The following is a 22,719-nucleotide window of genomic DNA, read 5'->3' as shown; positions in this document are numbered from 1 at the left end:
CATCTGCGAGAAATAAAAGTTGAACAGAATTTAACAGCTATTTTTCATTTAGCAGAGTTTCATCCAATGGCTTGAATTACACTGATTCTGAGGAACATGCTCATGGCAGTTGTGATGTCCCTTCAAAAGCACAGTCCATGCAGCAGAGCGACCGTAGCAGGGATGACCAACCCAGAGAGCAGACATTTGTGGCAGCAATCACAGACTAAGGTGCCCATTAGGATGGCGGGCAGATCGCCCCTGCCGAGCCGGCGGTAGCCCCCGTGGACCGGCGGGGGCGATCCGCCCGCCATCCTTCCAAGAATGACCCCCCACCACATTAGGATGGCTGGGGATACCGCCGCGGATGGGAAGACCGTCTGATGCATTTCTGCCGGTCGGCTTGTCGACCGGGCGGAAAAGGGCCTGGATATGAACACTGCCATCTAGATCATGATGCAGGCAGAGAGCAGCCTTTCCATGGCGGCAACGCCTTTCCATGGTGGCAACGGCATGCGGTGTTCGCTGTTGGGGGCCTGTAGCGGGCCCCCAGGATGTTGGGGGGTGCATATGGGGCATACCTATGGTACCCCTCTGCATTTGCATGCACAAGGTGGCAGGCACCGCGCGGTGCCTGTCATGTTGTGCATGCAAATGTACTACATGCATTTTTTACAGTGCGGCGGGTGTTGCTTACAGCACCACCCGCCACAATGTAAAAAATGTGGGATGCGCTCGCCAATGTGGTGGGCGCATCCTAATTTGAATGGCGGGACCGCCACATCTATGCCTTTTGCCGTTGCGGTGGCCACCATCGTAATAGACCCCTAAGTCTTCTCTAGGCAGCCCCCCAATTTGCTCCAGCCCCAAATTCCCCATTCCCTAGAGATGTTACATGTAAAGTTGATAAATGTTTTGTTAATTAACTACGTCCATCTGTTTTTGGAGGTTGACATCCTTGAGGAACTTGTGCAACAAACACATTTTTATGTAGACCAATTTCTTACGGAACATGGAGGCACTCTTGGGCCTCATTCTAGGGCACACCAGTGGACTCCTACATCAATTGAGGAGTTGAAGATGTTTGTGGGCCTTGCACTGAAAATAGAAATAGTGCACAAACCAACTTTGCAGTCCTACTGGTCTACTCGCACGGTCGAGTGAGAGGAAAATGTGTGTTTAAGCCAAAGCTTGAGGTTTTCAAATTCTTATGGGTAAGAAAACCTGGTGGGCCACAAAAGTCACCCCATCCTGGAATGCCCTTGGTGTCTAGTTTTCAAAACTGCAGAGGTTTGCTAGGTTTCCATAATTGGCAGCTAAAGTAGGCCTAAAAAAACCACAGCTACAAACATTGCAAAAAAAGGGCCAATTTTGAGTGGAAAAATGTTGTGTCCATGTTTCATTTTGGGCTGTTTCCTGCTGTGGGCACTAAGCCAAACCGCACAAGTGAGGTATTATTTTAATCAGGAGACTTGGGGAAATGCTGGGTGACAGGAAATGTGTTGGTCTCCATAGATTCCAGAGGTTTTCCTCACAGACATGAGGAAAATGTGCTTTTAGTCAAAATGTGAAGTTTACAAAGGCTTATAGGTAAGGAGAGCTGGTGACAACCATGCAAGTCAACCTAATATGGAATCCTTTAGGTGTCTAGTTTCTAAAAAATGTTCAGGTTTGCTTTGCTAGGTTTCGCTTATGTACTGACTGAGCTAGGGGCCAAAATTCACTGCTACGGCCATTGCCAAGAAAGGGTCAGTTTCCCGGGGTAAAGTGTGATGTGTCCATGTTACATTTGGGCCTTTTCCTTTTCCAGGCACCAGACATACCCACGCAAACAAGGTACCAATTTTATCAAGACACTTCGGGGGGAAACTAGGTAGAAATTCGGTAGTTTCTCGCAGATTCCAGTAGTTTCCATCACAGAAACGTGTTGAAAATGTGTGTGTTTTTGGTCAAATGTAGACGTTTGTAAGGGCATTTTGGTAAGAAAAGCTGGTGAAAACCACACAAGGCACCCAACCCTAGGTTCCCCTAAGTGTCTCATTTTTAAAAATTGTAAAAGCGAGGTACCACTTTCATCAAGAGAGTTGGAGGAATGCTAGGTGGCAGGAAAATATGCAGCGTTCCATAGATGCCAGAATATGTTCTCACATTAATGTGGGGAAAATGTGTTTATATGGAGACCAAAGGGAGGGCTAGGTGGTAGGACATTTGCAGCTTCCCGCATATTCTAGAAGGTTTCCAAACAGAAATGAAAGGAAAATGTGTTTTAAGTCAAAGTTTGAGGCTTTCAAATGCTTATGGGTATGGAAACCTAGTGAGCAATGCAATTCAACCCATCCTGGAATCTCCTAGGTGTCTAGATTTAAAATATATATAGGTTTGCCTAGTGCCGGCTTAACTAGGACCCAAAATCCAGAGCTACCGACATTGCAAAAATAGGGTCAGTTTTCAGTGGAAACATTTGCTACATCCATGTGGTATATAGGGGCGTTTCCAGTAAGGTACCATTTTTACAGAGAGACTTGGGGAATGCTGGTGGTAGGAAATTTCAGCTCCCTGAATATTCCAGAAGTTTTCCTGACAGAAATGAGAGGAACATCTGTGTTTAAGCCAAAGTTTGAGGTTTTCAAATGCTTATGGGTAGGAAAACCTGGTGGGCCACACAGGTCACCCCATCCTGGAATGCCCTTTGTGTTTAGTTTTCAAAAATGCACAGGTTTGCTAGGTTTCCATAATTGCCAACTGAACTAGGCCTCAAAAATCCACAGCTACCAACATTGCAAAAAAAGGGTCTGTTTTCAGTGGAAAAATGTTATGTATCCATGTTTCGTTTTTGGGCCGTTTCCTGCTGTGGGCACTAAACCAACCCGCACAAGTGAGGTACTATTTTAATGAGGAGACTTGGGAAAATGCTGGGTGGCAGGAAATGTGTTGGTCTGTATAGATTCCAGAGGTTTTCCTCACAAACATGAGGAAAATTTGTTTTTAGTCAAAGTTTATGTGTCTAGTTTCTCAAAAATATTCAGGTTTGCTTCTCTAGGTTTTGCTTAAGTACTGACTGAGCTGAGGACCAAAATCCACTGCTACCGCATTTGCCAAGAAAGGGTCAGTTTCCAGGGGTAAATTGTGATGTGTCCATGTTACTTTGAGTCTTTTCCTTTTTCCAGGCACCAGACATACCCACACAAATGAGGTACCAATTTGTATCATGACACTTCTGGGGGATGCTGGGTAGAAATTGTGCGGCTCCGCAGATTACAGTACTTTGCACCACAGAAACGTGATGAAAATGTGTGTGTTTTCAGTCAAATGTAGAGGTTTGCAAGGTCATTTGAGTAAGACAAGCTGGTGAAAACCACACAAGTCACCCACCTCCAGGTTCCCCTAGGTGTCTACTTTTTAAAAATTGTACAAATGAGGTACCACTTTTATCAAGAGAGTTGGAGGAATGCTAGGTGGCAGATAAATATGAAACTTTCCATAGATTCCAGAAGAGGTTCTACATAAACGTGAGGAAAATGTGTTTGGATTTTTGGCTAAGTTTGTAAAGTATTATAGGTAAGGAAACCTGGTGAGCACCATGCTAGTCACCTCATCCTGGAATACCTTAGGTGTCTAGTTTTCAAAATGTACAGGTTTGCCAGATTTCCATAGATGGCGGCTAAGCTAGGGCCTCAAATCTACTGCTAATATATTGAAAAAATATGTGCTGCTTCAATGTTGCATTGTGGGTAGTTTCCTGTTGCAGAAACTAGGCCTATCCACACAAGTGAGGTACCAATTGGAAACATAGAATAGTAGAAGATGTGTTATTATCAATTACCAATTGGATTTTGCTGCATTTCCTCAACCCAGTGTGTAAGAAGGAAGACATTTTGAATAATGCCCTCTGAATTACAAGGTAGCATAGGCATCCACAAATATAGATATACAAATAACAGCTGCTTCTAAGCTCTGTATCTGGTATCCATTTCAGAAATACTTAGGTTGCCTTGATACCCATTTTTCACTCTACATATTTCACCATATGAATTGGTCTATATTTGGTACACAATGAAAAGCTTGTGTAAGGTGGAGCTCAGTTTTTGGCTCTGGGTGCCTTGGGTTCAAGGGACAACCTACAAACCCCAAATATCCCCACAACTAAAAAGAACTTGCGCACATTACGGTATATTGCTTATTTGAATCGACCATTGTGACAAAAAGCTACAGATGAAAATTTTGTCGCACATAGTAGTTTTTTCCTATTCATTTTCAATATGTCTTTAATTCAACGCTTAGTTTGTTTGGGAAAACCTTGAGGGATCTACACATGTGACCCTTTGCTGAAGTCACAATTTTGTCTGCTGTTCATAAACCTATGGCTTTTTGGCTCACCCCTGGGTGTCACACCTATTTTCCCTACTAACTGGAAGTAGGTTGAAACCACAAAAATACGAAAAATGGATTACACTTTAAAAAATGCCAAAGCTGTGGTTAATAAATAAAAAATTTGGATTCAGCTCCGCATGGTGCAGAAAGGTTGGAAGATAGTGACTTTTAGTTGGTGCCATTCTGAGGAAAAAAATGTTATTTTTTTGTGGATCGCTTTTTTCCTATTTTTCCCAAAACACTAAGAAATTATCAATATGTTGCCATTTTTCCTTCTTCTCTACAGGGGAATCCACAATCCCAGGGTACCTTTAGAATCCTCAGGATATTGAAAAAAGGATGAAAATCTGGCGTAGATATCTTATATGAATATAGGTTCCTGACGCCTAAGCGCAAACTGCCCCATATAGCCAAAATGTACATGATGAGGGGATGCCTCAGCAGTTAAGAAGTTGATGGAATTCTGTGAGCCTTCCGTTGCATACCAAGCTTTCCATAATCAGACATATAGGCCACAATGGACCGACTTGATCCTAGCTTGCAGAGTTGGTAGTACCAAATTCAACTATCGTTTCCATCATGTCAAAATCTAAATCTGTTTACTTCTCATCCTTAAATCGATCATCATAAGGGTTGAATAATCTTGCACTATCAGTAGTTGCACCTGCACTTATTCTGCACCAGGAAGACAACTGGTACATCTAACTTCTATGATTAGCCTCTTTAAAGAAACTCTTTATCAATTTTTGATTATGAACTGGTTCTTGGTCTAGTTTCTCACTTCTATCTGATGCTCCAAAAATACATAATAGATTCCTAAATACAAGAAGATACAAACTTTACTTCAATTGGCTCTGGTTTCTAGGAGTTTCTTGAGTGACAAAAAACAAAGAACTACACTAAGTTGCAGATTTATATTTAACAAATGTAATATCCCCGCTCTGATGAGAGTTCGACCATGGGAAGTCACCAAAAATAGGGCTGTTAATCTACTTGTGGCTGATAATCAAGTTTCTTTTTGTGTGCTCTAAGTTTTTCCTTTTTGTTTGTAACTCTATGACGGATTTAGTTTTAGTCTGGTTAAGGTTATCATTGATCTAGATTTGCTTTGATTTCCTTTGCCATTACATTTCCTACATTGATTGTAGCAGGTTCCATATTGATAATAGTGACAAATGTCTGAGGCATGAACAACTCCATTGAGGACATCGTCAGGGTCTAGACTATATTTTTCCTTTAATGTCTTTTCTCAGCAGACCCGTTTTTAGGTCTCGCCTAGGTAGTGCGCATGCGCTTCCCTAGGAGAGGGCCTTTAGCAATCGGTCTTCACTTTTCAAGCACTCGTGCTTGTGGTGACATCCACCTTGCGGGAGCGAGCATCGACGCGCATGGGCCATATGCTTGTATTTAACGTCGCCGCGCCACTGCTCGCAAGGTGGATGCCGTCACAAGGATGAGTGCTTGTAAAATGCAGACTGCTTGTTTTGCCTTGAATGGTCCCTCCGCGTTTCTTGCTTTTGCGGCCGCTCTTGTTGAAGAATCATTCCAGCATCCACTTTTTAATATTGTTTTGCCTTGAATGGTCCCGCGGCGTTTCTTGCTTTCGCGGCCTTTGTATATACATGCCATTACAGTATGTGATCATTTTTTAACAATGACCTGCCAGACTTAAATGTTTAATGGAATATCGCGTTTTTGCAACTATCGTAAACTATTTGGATCACTTGAATACTTATTAAACCCTTCTTTACGCATGCAGAGCCATTACGTATTATATGCGCACGGGTAAATATTCCATGTTGAATACACTTATACACACGTAAAACAACATTATCCCACTTTTTTCAGCAGTGTGTTACCGTTAGCGGTATTTTTCCGTATTCACACAAAATATCCTGTTTGGGTATCCCCGCTGATTCAATACACCCTTTGAATATGTTGTGGAGATGTTGCTCCTGTTGAGAAAGAACACATTTTTCTTGCAAACGGATCTATATCGTGCTCTGAAACAAACAGAGAAAGTTAAAGAAGATACTGGCAAAGTCCAGTAAAATATTTCAATGTATTCGAGTATGAGAATTACTTTTACAATCTGGGCAGACTAAAACACAGAAGAACTCGATAAAGTCTTGAAATACATAACTTCAGTGCTTTTTTAGGAAAACTGCGTCTAAATGCTTCGCAAAAATAACTTCCTGTGCATTCTGTTATCTGGAGTCATGTGATCGGTTGGAGGTTATTTAGTGCGGGCTAAAATGTTTGTATAGCGCCACAACGCGATGTCTATAAGAAGACATTCATGCTTTTTGGCATTTAGAATTCCGAGCCTCGACTTGGTTTATTCAACCTTACCATACACCATGTTGTGTTCTTATTTGCGAGTTTTTGTCTACCATCCTATCTTGACTGTTTCCCACAGTCACGTGAAGCGCTTTGACACTTTGACATACTTGTTTGATTCGTTTGAGCGCTATGACAATACAAATGTGAACAATAATATGCGCCTTTCCGCAGTAGTCATACTTCGCGTTTTTTCAGGTTATTACAGTGGCCGAGTGAGAAAAGTCACTGCAGGTGCCAACAGATTGGGCGGTGGGCGCTTTACAAAGGCTATTAGCAAATCCAATCACAATTACCTATAGTACGGTGAGAGTTGTTCAAGCGGAATATATATTCTTTGACTGGGGATCATGTGTAATATCTTTTTTTTTCATCGTGCCTAATATGGCTTTTTATGGGCTGTTGGCTGTGCGTAAGTACATTCTTTGGCCTTAATATATACGTGGGTCAGAAACGGTATTAAACAAGCATTTGCAATGCAATAGGTCTCACAGATGTGACAGTTTAAGCTATTGGCATTGTAAATGGCAATGCCGTTTATTTACATGTTGGTTTTTAAAACATAAATAAAAGGCCTTGTCATTTACAATGCCAATAGTTTAAACTCTCGCAAATGCGAGACCTATTGCATTGTAAATGCCTGTGTAATAAGTCTTTGGTAACCAAGTATCACCAATGGCAACTTTTTGCAGAATAGTCTTTGTAGCGCTTACCTTCAAGTCTTTGGTAGAAAGCATTAAAATGCGTGCTTGCGTGCGTGCTGACAGAATGTGCTCAAGTGAGTTGGCGATAAATGCACTCTTCTTGCTCACTAAGGTAAGTAGAGCAGAGTGAAGGATTTAAGTTTTATTTTCAAATGCTACTGTCATGTTTACCTTTTTCGGAAGTCTTTAGTTTTTAACATAAGAATGCTGCTGTTGCAAAGTATGTTACACTTGGTAGTTCAATTACAGACAAGACATGTTAACAAAACATGTCAGTATGATTTGTTCAGCCTGCAAGTTCTCACTCGAGTTTAACTAGCTCAGATTTTTCCAAAAATATTTTCTCTCACCAAAAGTAGTGCTTCCAAAACGGTACATTTTGCTGCTTGGTCTTGGTGCATATCGCACTTGCTCCAGTTCAGGCACTATGGGGCATATTATCAAGAAACGGCACTAAACTTATCGCCACTTTAGCGGCAGAAAACTGCCGCTATAGCAGCGATAATGGCCTTGATAATATGCCCTTGAGAATTCCCATAGAAGCCCACGTTCTGGTGTCAACATGGGCTTCTATGGGAATTCTCAAGGGCATATTATCAAGCCCATTATCGCCGCTTCAGCGGCTGTTTTCTGCCGCTAAAGCGGCGATAGTTTTAACGCCGTGCTTGATAATATGCCCCTCACTTCGTTATTCGTGCTTTATTGTTTTCTTGTACACCAATCTTCAGACTGGGTTGTAAGACAGTCTGGATGCACTAAGGTGTGTATCTGTTGTATATAGAATCCGCTTACGTTGATTGTTCTCATTATTTTTACAGTTAACACCAGTGTGACTGCACTATGTTTTGTGGGCATCCCGTTTTCTCATTTTATATGGTCACTCATTTCATATTCATGGCATCAGGATGGGCAGGAATTTGGCACCTACTGCGCTGCGCCAGAAGTAAAAAAAAACAAGCATTGGCATAGCCAAGAGGTCTCGCCTTTGGGACCTTATAAATGTTTAGCCATGCAACAGTTGATGTTGTTGAACCAAGACATTGTGCTGGATAACTAAACCCTTATAAGGTCCCAAAGGCGAGACCTATTGGCTATGCCAATGCTTGTTAAGTTTCTTAAAGTCCTCACATATTCAAAGTGGAAGTTATATGTGAGCCCTAATACTCTCCTCTCTTTTCACAATTAAAAAAGACCTCTTCAGAATTCTAAATATACATGGTCAGCCCGAAAATGTCCCACTTTGCCAACCGAACTCAGAATATAAAGGAATGAATTAACATCATCTATTGCAAGCTCCGAGGAAATTTACATTAAAAAACAATGTATGTCTTCTTCAAAACACACAAAATTGCTTCTCAACTACATTCGCGAAAATATCCTTCCAAGAAGCAACACGGTCTTATCAGGTGCAATGTCATTTGGAAAATTTATACGGATAAAGTATATATGATGAGAGATAAGATTGCAACAAATCTAAAGCTCAAAATAACTCCGCAAAAAGAAGCATTAGAAACATTGAATGACTTCCCCCAGTCTCCATGGAAACCTTAATACAATTGCGAATCACCTGACACAGACCAATCCCGTTGCAAAGTGATCAATGTATTGCTAATATCAGGGGCTTTCTGAAAAGAGCAAAAAAATGCATGTATTAAAAAAAAGTGTAATCTAGATCTAAACTCTTATAGACAGTTTCAATTTGCTACTTTGTTGTAAAGAAACTGAGCAAGGCGTCAGCTAATAACTTACATCAATGAAAATGATTTACTGAGAGACCACCATCCTCGATTCAGAGCTAGTTTCAGGCACTGAAACAGAAGCTTTTACAGTGCTTGATTGTATTCCTTGTATCTTTGATGAAGGCAATGCATGCCTGCTTGTCAATTTTTTCAAAAGCCTTTGAAAGCATCGCTCACCAGAGGCTAGTGGCTGGGAAATAGAATGTGGTTCAGAGGTCAACTTCTGAAACGGTGTGTCTCATTCCTGTCTCACTGGTAGCAGTTGGTGAAGACAGGCATACACACATAAGAAACAGCACCTGAATTATAAAGTCCTCCTCAAGTTTCAGTACTCTCCTGTTACTTGTTTAACCTTCACATTAAACTACACAAGTAGTTACTGCTAGATTCTGGATTCACAATCAATCAATATTTAGATGATATGAAACTTTACTTAAAGCTCTTGGAGCAGGTTTATCAAATATCCACGCAAAGCAGCAAGCCACCTTGCTGCACTGTGCTGCATGAAAGGGAGATTGCAGGAATGCACCTATTTAACATTATGCAGCTACTCCTGCTCTCTGCCTGCGCTGGCACACAAACTGCTGCCTAGCGCCAATGCAGGCACCCTTGCATCAAGGTCCAAGAGTGCCTGCATTGTAGTCAGGATTGTTTTTGTGCAGGAAGGAACATCTTCTTGCACGAAAACATTCCTCTGAGGCTTTTTACTCTTTCTATGTGTCCTGCAGACACTTATCCTGCAAGGTAGGCAGGCTTCTTCCTCTTTCAGCAGGCAAGATAGCTTCTAGGCTCTTCCAGTCAGATATACAGCTTCACAGCTCCTCCATCAGTAGATCCAGGCTCAGGTGATATCCCCTCACCTCTGGGAGACTGGCTCTCATAAAGACACCGGCACTGGTGGAACGGTAGTCTTCTGAGTGTTTTGTGGAGCACTCCTTTCCGCAGCCCCAGAGCAATGGAAATGGAACAGCATATGGGGTATCATTTTCCTACACCAAAATCAGACAGGAGATACGTTACCATTGTCCGCAACTGTACAACCAATATGAGATGGTTCTTCCTTGAAATAACTTTGAAGGTTTCTCTCCAGACACACCCATTATATAGAGTGATGCTTCACACTGCAAGGTACCCATCAATCTGGAACCTACACCACAGAGGCAGAAAGAGGCGTGAGGTTTCTGCACCTGGCTGTCATCAGACAAACTGAAAAAATAGGCCAGTCTTTGCCCAAAGGTTTTCTCATACCTGTACAATACAGTCTTCAGTCCCACCTTTTCAACTTTCTCTCTTCCCTACCATCCAGAAAAAGACAGTCTAAGGAAATGCCTATTTTTTCATATTCACCCCCACAATTTTGGACCGATGCTGCTGATTTTTCGACTTTGAGAGGACATGGAGGCCTGCAAACCAGACCTCAGTGCCAGTGTTCTAACCCATTCTGAAAGGTATGTTGAACTGTCTATCTCCAATTGGCATAGACAGACTTTCTTATAAGTCCCTAGTATATGGTACCCAGGGCATACACACAGCTGCAGCACTGATTGTGCAACCCCCGTGTATGACAAAGTACAAAATGTGTCCCAGCCTGAACTGCAGCCTGAAAGAGCAGTTATAAAACTGCTATTTCGGCTTTGCCATTGATAATAGTGGCAAAGCTCCCACTTCCCTTAACAAAATATCCTCTAAGGAAGGCCTACTGAGCCCTAAGGCAGGAGGCCATACATCATTAAGTAGGAAATATATATTTAATATGCTCTAACGGAAAAAAGCAAATTGTCGATTTTGCTGTGGAAAAGTTAGTAGCCCCATTGGCTAGCTCAGAGTTACAGACTGATCCCTCAGCTAACTTCTGAAGGGAACTACTACAATGGGTGCTTCTAGGTATCAGACAACTTTCAGAAAGTTGTGACTCTGTTGCCTAGTTTGCCCTGTGGTCTCACATAGTTGTTGGCCACCTGCCCTCCTGGATAGTAGTGTGAAAGACTCCCAGGCTTAGTACCAATGGTAGCCTGCTACAGAGAAATGTGTTACCTCCCCCTTGCAGGAAGCCTCTCAGGGTGGTGGACCAAAAGGTGAGTTTCAAAGGCAAAGCTGCCTGTGGTAGGCAAAGTGCAATCACACTCATGAAGGATTAACTTTTTTTTTAGGTGGATTGGCGAGCTGTGGAAACAGAGAGAGGAGACCAGTGCCCAAACCAGTTTTCCCGTGGGCGTGTAGCCCACAGGTAGCCACGTCTATAGGCTGGGATAATAAGCTCCTAACATCGAGTGCACCCTGGGATTGCTAGATGCCACACATAGCCGAATGTCATTACAGGGTGGTTGGGAACCTGGTAGCCTTTTGCCTAGTGACTGCATCATTCCCCCATGGCACTTTCTGAGCATAATTATGGCATCCTTGGCACTCTCAAAGTCAGATCAATACAGAACTAGAGAAAGGACCAAAGAAGGACTGCATTGCTGACCACTGAGCCTGACAAAAAGAGACTGCACAGTCTGCTAGACTGCACCTGCTGCACCTTGGGCTAACAAAGAGATGCTGTTCCTTTGACTCTCAGCAGCTCTCAGCTGAAGTAAAAGATGCTCTTGAGCACCAGACCAAAGGAGTGACTACTAAAGTCAATTGTCTGAACCCCTGGAACAAGCACCAGGGCCACCAAAGCTGAAGTAGCCCAATTCGGCAAGTCAGTAGCCACTTCTACAGAATCACTGTTGACCAACATTGGGCACCCCAAGAGACCAATCCTCGATTATCAAAATTGCACCCATGTCTGTTGGAAGTGTTGCCCATATTGGTCACCGAAGAGGGACACTAGCCCCAACCAAAGGATATCGCTGGACCAACAGTGGACAGAGAAAAGCAGCCCAGGAGATGTTTGCCTCCTATTGGCTCAAAGAGCATTTCAAGAGACTTAAACCTCTGCAGCCAAAGTCGGCCCACCTGCCCCGCGGACCAAGGAGTAACCGCAAGGACAAACCCATCAACTGCACAGCACCCAGAGCATCCTTGAGCATCCTCTGTCTCCTGCATACTCAGGATCAGGATCGCTCCATTAAACTTCAGGGTGGATTTGGGTTGTATGACAGAGGTATGCATGGCTAAACAACGCATGCCTCTAGTACGCGGCCCCAACAAATGCATCAGGACAATGCATTCCTTTACCACGCATGCATTTAACATTCCTTAACCAGGTAATTTTGTGGTAAAGGCATGACTGGTTAAGTGATGTGTGGTAAAGATCACACCCAAACCGACGCCCTGAGCCCTAAAAACTACCCCACCCCCTAGAGCCCTAAACACTTCCCTGACCCCACCCAAGCCCTAAACACAACCCCAACCCCCCCTGAGCCCTAAACACTACCACGCCTGAGCCCTAAACAATACCCAGACCCCAATCGCCAAACACTAACCTAACTCCCGAGTCCTAAAACCTACCCCAAACGCCCTGACTGTAAACACTACCATGACCCAGAGCCTAAACACTACCCCACTCCCCCTGAGCCCTAAACACTACCCTGACCTCCCCTGAGCCCCAAACACTTCCCCAACCCCACCTAAGGTATAAACACTACCCCAAACTCCCCTGAGCCCTAAAACTACCCCACCCCAAGCACTAAACACTACCCATTCCCCAAGCCCTAATAACTACCCAGACCCCCTTTACCCTAAACATTACCCTGACTCCTGCACCCTAAAAACTACCCGACCCCCTGAGTGTAAACACTTTCAGGTCCCTCCAAGCCCTAAACACTACCTCAACCCCCCGAGCCATAATCACTACCCGACCCCCGAGCCATAAACATTACCTTGGCCCTCTTGAGCCTCAAAAACTACCCCAACCCTTAAAAACTACCCCCGCTCCTCAAAGTCCAGCCCCACTTACCTTACCATGTCTTCTCCTGATCCTTCATGTTTCTGGGCCTACCCATGCCAGCATTTAGACTGCGCACTGCCTTGACCACATATTTGCGTGGTTAAGGCATATGCGTGGTTAAGGCATGCGTGGTTGAGCTTGCAGGAAAACGGCACGCATGGCTCTACCCACGTTGTGAAGGCTGTTTCCGTGGTTGTGATGTAAAGTTCAGAAGGGGACTGGAGAACACTTTGCTGACCAGGTAACTGGCCGAATAGTTCTTAGTGCCCCCAGCAGTAGCCAAACACAACCTTTTCAAACGTTTGAAAAGTTTCCAAACTTTACGTTTGCTTGTTTTCAGTTGTGACTAAAAGTACTAAAAGGACCATGAAGATATCCTTGTTGTACGCCATTATCAACACCTTGTTTTCTATAAAAATGGTTCATTGGTGTTTTCTTGCAGTGGCTTAGCCTAAAAACATAGTGGGGTTTAGTGTGAGGTGTTGCAGGAGGTAATAATCCAGCTTTAGCTCTACCCCAAGAGTGATCCTCAACCAGGAGTTCCAACACAACACTACCTCAGAAGAATTTATTCGGGACATGGTTCGATCTGGCATCTTTGGCGTGTTTTTCCCCTGTCTTTTTGCTTCTGACCTCCAGTTTTTGACTGTTTGCTGCATTTTCTGTTTGCTGTTTTTTTCAACTCTGGGCACTTTACCGCTGTTGATCAGTGCTAAAGGGCAAGTGTTCTCTGTGTATATTGTATCTGTAATTGGTTATTCAAGATTGGCATATTTGGTATAGTTGTAAGCCCCTTGTAAAGTGCACCAGGTGAGCTCAGCGCCTGTAAATCAAATGCTATTAGTGGTCCTACAGCACTAATTGTGCCACCCACATGGGTAGCCTTGCAACCATGTATCAGACCTGCCATTGCAGTATCTGTGTGTGCAGTTTTCAACTGCCATGTCGACCTGGCCAAGGCACCCACTTCCCAGGCCCAAACCTTTCCTTTTACTACATATAAGTTACCCCTACGATAGACCCAAGCGAGCCCCAGTGTATTTGAAAGGTAGGACATGGACTGGTGTGTTTTACATGCCCTGATAGTGAAACACTGCTAATTAGGTTTTTCACTAATGCAAGAACTATTTATCTCTCCCAAAGGTTACGATTAGATCTGCCTTGTAACATCTTACAAGTATAAATTCCAATAGGAACAGATGGAGAATTGAAGTTTGGAGTCCCCAAACTCACAATTTAAAAAAACTTCTTTCAGGGAAGTTGGTTTTTAAATTGCATGTTTGAAAATGCCACTTTTAGAAAGTACTGCAGCAACAAATGATGGATGGAATGCTGAATAAATCAAACATTCACCCATAGTCAAAAGATCTGGTGTAAATCCATCTTATTTTGCTCTCTACACCAACCCAGTTTGGCCCCAGCCATATGCAAATCAGTCTTGACCCTGTTCCTCATCAGAACAGTCTAGCCCGAACTGCCAAGCTGGGTCATCCCTGGACCGGACACAAGCATCCTGGGAGCGGCTTGGGTGTATCACCCCTCATCAGCCAGGCTAGCTAGAATCCAATTGCACAGCAAGCAAGGGGCCCACGTCTGGGCATACTATCCCACTTAGGGCCAAAAGTGCTAGGGCAACAAATGATGGACAGCATGATGAATACATCAAACATTCACCCCCATTCAAGAGATCTGGTTTGGATCCATCTTCTTTGTCTCACTACACCACCCCAGTTTGGCCCCAGCCATATGCAAATCAGTCATGACCCTGCTCCTTATGGGAACAATCCAGCCCAAACTGCCAAGTCAGGTCCTTCCTGGGCTGGAAACAAGCATCCTGGGACCAGTTTGGGTGTATCACCTCTCATCAGCCAGGCAAGCTTGAATGCAACGGCGCAGTGAGCAAGGGACATCCGTGTGGGCATACCAACCCACGTAGGGTGGAAAGTGCTGCAGCAACAAATAATGCTCATTGATGATCATTTCTTGCAGCACCAACTTTTAGAGAGTTGGCATTTTCTTGCTTTGCCATTCTGTTCCTCTGCCTGCCTGTGGAATCCATCTCTGAGGGAGGATGACAGTTGGGCTGTTTGTCACAAAAAGGGAGATGCGGTGTGCCCTGTATCTTCTGATGGCCCATCACTAGGCTGATGGGTCTTCCTGAGCTAGAGTGGTGGGAGGAGTTGTCACTGACACCTGAATAAGGCTGTACCTGTCCTCACACAAAGCTCCCTCCCTATGTTGTGTGTCTGGAGACAGGTTAGGGAAAGGCAGGGTCTTATACACTACAAATACTTTCCTTTGAAGTTACCTACTTCAAAGGCAGAAACTGGTATAAGTATTGGATCTCTGACACCCCAAAATCAGAACACTTCTGGACTGAGAACATTTTGCCAGGAAGAAGAGCTGGATACAGTAGGAGGGGATCTGCCCCTCTGCATGTTACTTTTGTTATGCTGGCCTGCTGCTTGCTGCTTCTGTCCTGGAAGTGAAAGGACTGGACTTTGCTTTCCACATCCTGCTTCCAAGGTTCACCAATGGCTTCTATGTGCTTGCCTCCAGTTATGGACTCTCAGAGCTATCAAAGACGTCATCGGCAACACCTGAACTTCTCTGCTGGGAGTTCTGACCTGCCAAGTGGTGCTAATTCCAGTTCTGGGCCTTTGGAAGTAGTTTTGCTGCTAAGAAAGCAAGAAAATCAATGCATTGCCTCTCAGCACCTGGTTTTCCAATGCAGCTCTGCCATGTGATAGGAAAACCAACTCATCACCACAGTGCGGCTAAAGAATTGATGCAGAGCCTACCAGATCACCACAACCTGAGTCCGGAGCACAAAGGCGCCGACATCCGTGGCGCAGGCCCTGCTCGGTGGCAGAAGAAATCAACAAATCACCTGCTGTATGACTGGGAAATCTATGTAGCAGCTGGGAAATCGATGCAGTGCCTGTTCCACCGCCGCATTGATCCAGCATGTCTGGATTTTCAACACATTGTTCCTCTGCGCCAGATTCTTCATTGATGTGGCCCAGCAGTAAGGAATTGAGACCACGAGTCCTGGGATTGACACATCACCTCCCCTTACAGTAAGGAATCAACACATCACCTCCCCTGGCAGTATGAGACTGACCCATCACCTCCCCTGGGAGTAAGGAATCGATACATCGCTTTGCTTTTCCGGTGCCTCACCTCTCCTATTCTTGTTTTCGTCCTTGATTTTGATGCATCCCAGGTACTTTGTGATAAAAGTGACGCATCCATAGTTTTCTATGGACTGAACTATTTTGAACCTTTTTAAAGTGATATCTTGATTCGTGTATGTTGGATTTTTGTTGTTTTGCTTTTGTTTTATTCAGATAAATATTGGTTATTTATCTAAAGTGGTGCAGTGTCCATTTGTAGTGTTTTCACTGTGTTAATGTGTGTGTTTGTGCAAATGCTTTGCACATTGCTTCTGCGATGATCCTGACTGCCCGTGCCAAGCTACTTAGTGGGAGAGCAGGGGTCATCTTAACTGTGTGACGACTCCCTTACCCTGACTAGAAGAAGCGTCCCTACTTGGACAGGGTGCCAATCTCTGCCAAATAAAGACCACCATTTCTAACAAACATCATGTTAGATCCTACTGTACCTGTCCATGTTTTATAATGTTAAGGTGCAAATTGTCTAGGCTTTGGCTGACTTTGTCAATGCACAAATACTGAGCTGGGTAGTTTGACATGGGACTTTTAATCTTCCTCACTGTGTGACAATGTTAGCAAGTTGAGTGCCACATAAAATATATCAAATTCCTTCTCATTAGGATCACCTATCAAAGAAATGTATCTGTGAGCATTTTCAGACAGTTTGGTTTATGGGTACCTGAATCTAATAACAAATGTTAACTCATGTGCAGCCTGCAAATGAGGGACTAATTGTGACTGACTTGACTACAGGTTTGTGCTCCAACCTTGAATATTTGCTGGTGATCCATATTCATATGGTAGGTCAGTGGCATTAGACTGTGGGCAATAATGAATCAACCATATCCACGTGGTAGGTATATACCGTTTGGCATTGGGCAGTGATGAATCGGCCATAGTAGAATCATGGTGGGTCAATTCCACAAGGCAGTGAGCACTTGTGAATCGTCCATGTCCATGTGGTGGTTTAATACCATGTGGTTGGTACAGTGATCAATCATCTATATCCGCCTGGTGGATTTGTATCATGGGCAAGAGGCAGTGACAAACTGTCAATATACAAGTTGCAGGTTAAATACCATAAGGCAGTTTACAGTTATGAACCATCCATATCCAAGTGGTCGGTCCATACCATAAGACAGTGGGCAGTGATGAATGGTTCATATCTACATGGTGGATCAATGCTACGAATTAGTAAGCAGTTATGAATTTTCTGATGTGTACACAGGCTGTTTTGGGTGGTAGACTATGGAATTTGTGACTTGCCGTATTGTGTGAGTCAGTGTAGTTCAATAGTATGTTGGCTAAAGTTAAGCCTATTGGTAGGATTCATCCTTGTGCATGATTGTAAGTGTGAGAATTTGTGTGCACGAACCCAACTTACAATGTGGTTGCAGGAGCACACCAATATTTTGGGTGAGCACCTACAGTCTTGTTTTCATTTTCAGTGTCTAAGACTGACACACTCTCCTGACTTCTGTGCCAGGATTACTTATACCACTGTATTGAATTGACCTCACAGAAGCAACTGAGCACCGATTTGGAATTTGAATACTATGTCTAGCTGTTAATGTCTCTGTTTGTCTGAAGAGAAAGTGAGAAATGTGGCATGATCTGAGGCATAGTTTCAATTGGTGCAGCATGTGCAGTGGCACTGGGGTACAGGGCCCTGATGAGTCCACTGAGCCCTGATACTTGCTGTATTTTACAACCACAACAGCTGAGAAAAGGGTCTTTTTCCTTGCTGGTACTAATGCCCAGGACATTCTTGCAACACCACTTAGCATACTGGCCCTATATCTGGTGATACCTGCCACTCAAGTAAACCCTAATGGGCATATTCTAAAGCCCCTATCGCCACGAGAATGTCACATTTTGTGACGTTCCTGTGGCGATATGGCCAGAGCCCTATTATCAAGGTAGCGTTAACCCACTTAACGTGGCTTAAAGCCACCGTTACGTGGCTTAACGCTGCCTTGAGAATAGGGCCCCTTTGATGCTAAACTTAGCGTGAAAGGGGGCGTGCAGTGGGTGTTGCGGTGGTCGTACCACCGCAACACCCATTGAGTTCAACACTACCGCCTATTATCATTGTCGGCGATAATAGGTGGCAGCGCCAAACTCAAGACCTAGAAAAATCAGGTGTTAAGGTGGCTAAATGAGGAGAAAAGCTTTATTTCTCCTCGTTTTTGCTTTTTCCATGTGTGCTGCATGTAGCAGCACCCATGGAAAAAGCAAACTGGCTTTTTCGGTTTGTTAATGTACAGGAAGGGACACCTTCCTATGCATTAACAAACCTCCCTGCTCGCAGACACCCTTGCGCTCTGGTGCAATGGTGCCTGTTTTTGGCGTTAAGTCGTGAGACTTAGCGCCGTCGTAGGGGGAAATGCCAGGCTGCACCACATTCTTGTGAATAGGGTGCAGCCAGGCGTTTCCGAAGTGGTGGTGAGAAGCGTTAAGCCCAGGAGGCTAACGCCTCTCACCGCCACTTCTTTGTGAATATCCCTATAAAATTCCTACACTAGAATCTCCATTTTTGTTGCAATGCGTGCTTGCACTGGACTAACAGTATCATATCTCAAAGCTTTCTCCTGTTACGTTTCCTATCGTCGTTTGTGCAATGGGTAGTAGCAGCAACTCTTTCTTCTATTATTGCCGCAACATTTACAATGACACTGTCAATTTATTGGGATAAGTCAGTTTGTAATGGCAGGGAGTCCTGAAAGAACCTATGCAAGGGAGGTGATTCTGAGTTTCTGGTAACACTTTACATTTTGCATTCATGTTTTACCTCAGTTTGAGGTCTTTTTGAGTAATAATCATGTAATTTTACCATAGTCAAGCAGTTTCTGACTTGGAGTGCAATGCTTGGACCTTTACATGAATATTTTTCACATTTGAAAATAAATCCTACATTGATCACTACAGCCAATTTATGCATGTATCGATTGTGAATAATGTATTTTCGCTTTCTGACTAATGCCAAAAACTAGACCCATTTTAATTACAAACCAACTAAATAATAAGAATGTATGATTTGTTCGCTTCAATTGCATCATCAGACAATTGTGACAAGAGTAAGTCGCTATTTACTAGAAATGTAGTATAAATATGGGAATCCGTATATTAAATGAATTTTTTTCGTTCACACATGAATCACTTTAAAAAAAAAAGGTAATTTAACTTGTTTTAAGCAGCAGATATTCCTGTTACCAATTTTAATACTACTTAATCTACCAACGTCCCAAGAATGAAAGGCAAAGGTGACCTTTCTCAGGGTGTGACCCCCGCAGCTTCAGATTACTACTCATGATAAGGTTAATGTGCCCTTGTACTTTTTATTTTGTGGATATGCAGAATAATCTGATTTTCTTTGATTTTTGTTGAAGGAAAAGTAGAGTTTTGCTTGATAATTTTGCCTTCTTTACCGTTTATTAAAAGAATGACACTTTCCTATTATTGAGGAAGGATCAACAAATACGTCAAATTGATTGGACTGATTGTTGGCGAATTAAGTGGGGCAAACTTAGGAACATATTACCAAGCCCCTATCGCCACCACAATGTAACTCTTTGTGACGTTGTGGTGGCGATAGGGTCAGTGCCCTATTACCAAGGCAGCGTTAACCACATAACGCGGCTAAATGCCACGTTAAGTGGCTTGACTCTGCCTTGGTAATAGGGCCCCTTTCACGCTAGAATTAGCGTGAAAGGGGGGTGCAGTGGGTGTTGCGGTGGGCGTGCCACCAGAGCACCCATTCACTTCGACGCTGCCACCTATTATCAAGAGAGGCGATAATAGGTGGCAGCGTCGAACTTTAAGACCAGGAAAATCCTGGTCTTAAGGTGGCGAAACGAGGAGAAATGATTCATGTCTCCTCGTTTTTGCTTTTTCCATGTGTGTTGCCTTGTGCAGCACACTTGGAAAAAGCAAAATGCCAAGGTTTGCTCATGTACAGGAAGGTGTCCCTTCCTGTACATAAACAAACCTTTTTTCAAAATGCCATTTTGTAACTTGCATGTGTGCGGCATGAAGCACCACACATGTAAGTTACAAAATGGATGACGGCATGGTCGGTCCAGGTGAGCTTGATGACATACTTGATTCTGCTGCTGGTTATGAAGATCGTGTTGAGTGTGTGTCCCACCATATGGGTGAGGTTGGTGACCAGCTGGGTGAAGCCGATGGTGCTCGAGGAGGTTGGCGGTGTTGTTATTGTTGGGGTCATCGAGGTGAGAATTGAGGTCGCCAATGAAGATGCTGTTTTTGAACTCAATGATGAGCTGAGCAAGGAATTGTGAATGTCATTGCAGAAGCTGGGGCAAGGTCCTGGTGCTCTGTAGGTAAGGGTACTTCTGATGATTGTTTTGCTGTCAGTTCGGAGCTGGAAGCTGAGGTATTCCATGATTGGGGTGATGTCTTCAGCGGTAGTGGTGCAGCAGATGGTTTCTTTGTGGATGATGGCGATTCCACCTCTATGAATGAACAAAAATAAATGTGAATGCCAAATTAGAAATTACAATAAATGTATTATACAAAATAAATAATTTTTAATTATAATATAAAAATACTAAGTTATGTTAAAGAATTTAAAACAACATAAAAATATGTATTAAATAATATAAATTATATTTACAATTTATTCAACTATTATAAATATTATATGGAAATATGTAAGAAAGATTACTACTTCTAAAATACTAAAAATATTGAAACAGTAACAAAAATAGTAAATAATAAAAACAAATGCATGTGGCAAATTTTTTTAGAAATGGCAATAGTTTTAAATCATTTTACAAGCCTAATGAACTCCAATTCAAAATCCTTGAAAAAGTAAACAAATAAAAAACTGAAATACACTATTCTAACCACATTCTTAAAAGATTAGGCAAAATGCATATAATGTGTGGAGTGGAGTGGTCAAATTTACTAATCTATGTCCAGTCTAACCACCACTGGAGAATGTGCATACATTAAGGGTTTTAGATGTACTATCCTAACTGCATTTCATCAAACATTAGAGAAAATGAATAAACGCTCACATCGATGCTGATACTGCCGGCCTCTGTTTCTCTTCTTCGGCAGACAATCCAGGGCGTACGCAGAAGCTCCGGACTCAGTTGGCTCAGTTTCAATCTTCGGGCTTTCCCCAATCCAATCCGGTGGCTGTGGAGAATGCCTCAAAAAAAAAACTCACAGCGCGCGACGAGGCACAGCAAACAAAATACTGGCACGGCCCCCGCGGCTGCAACGGTGCGAGCGGCTGTACCGGGAGTAGCAGCAGGGTCGATCTCAGCTGTGCTGCCTCTGATTGGAGCCGGAGCAGATGGAGTCCCTGAACTAAGAAAGGACGGACGCAGCAGAGCTACGGAGACCGGGGAGACGAATAATGAAGCACTTTCTCTACTAACGCCACTGCCTCTTTCACCGCTCCTTTCACCTATCGAACCCACCGAACCACTACTGCAGGAAAAAGGGAATAACATCAAACAGGTATTGAAACCATCTCTTACTGCAGACTTACTTCCTAGCAGTTCAGGTAGAACTGTAATTAAGCCGATGGTCAAATCTTCAGTGGGGGGCGATACAGCAGGTCTTATTTATGTTACTAAAACTGCTTCGAAAACCCCCCCCATTCTAAAGGAGACTTATATTGGCAAGGCTACTATATCTAACATACAGGGAGCTAATCAATTAATCCCAAGTATGGGCTACACAACGGAGATTTCTGATGGGACTTCTTTTGGTCTCTTAAAGGAGCGGGCGCAAGCTGAAGAACAGACTAAGGTTTTAACGGCTAGAATAGACGAGGCTCTATCCCCCGGTCTACGCACTGTTGTGCAGAACCCAACTGGGGGGGAACATGCTGGGGGCTTGGACCTACCATTAATTGAGGGGCCAGGTGGGAGTTCACAACTATTGCTGCAAGAAACTGGGGCAAGCAAGGCGGATGAGCGTACTTTGGGGAGAAAAGGACTATCAATGGATCACACAACTATTACTATTACTGAGCCTACTGAGTCTACTGAGGCAAGTGAGTTTATGGAATTTAACGACCCCGCGGAACAAGATTCATCTCAGGAATTGTTAGCAGGTACTGGAACAGAGGATGAACTGGAGGAGAGACGAGTGAAAGGTCTTTATACAGATAATAAGCCTAAACCGCGATCAGGCAGAGGACGTAAACTTAAAGGCAAGCCCAGGGCTAAAAAAGGAGGCAAGGGCACCACCATATCAATCCGGCCTATTACAGATAAATTTCAAAACTTAAAGAAAACCCACTTGGACAAAAGCCCGTTAAGAAAATGGATAGAGGCAAAAGGCCTTGTTAAAAATATGACGATGAGACTATCAGGAGCTAACTTTATCGATACCTCTGAATATGCAGAACAGGCAGAATCTTTATCTGTTGGAGAAACACCTTATTCCTCCATTAGTCCTCCCAATCAGGAAAACTGCACTCTAACCGCCTCACTCAACTCTTCATCAGATGGGCTGAACGATCAAGAGGTGTTATTGACTCAAGAATGTAT

This window comes from Triturus cristatus, chromosome 5_1 (genome assembly GCF_964204655.1).
Source record: "Triturus cristatus chromosome 5_1, aTriCri1.1, whole genome shotgun sequence".
Lineage (NCBI taxonomy): Eukaryota > Metazoa > Chordata > Amphibia > Caudata > Salamandridae > Triturus > Triturus cristatus.
The sequence above is the reverse complement of the archived record's forward strand: the minus strand, read 5'-3'. Positions refer to the sequence as shown.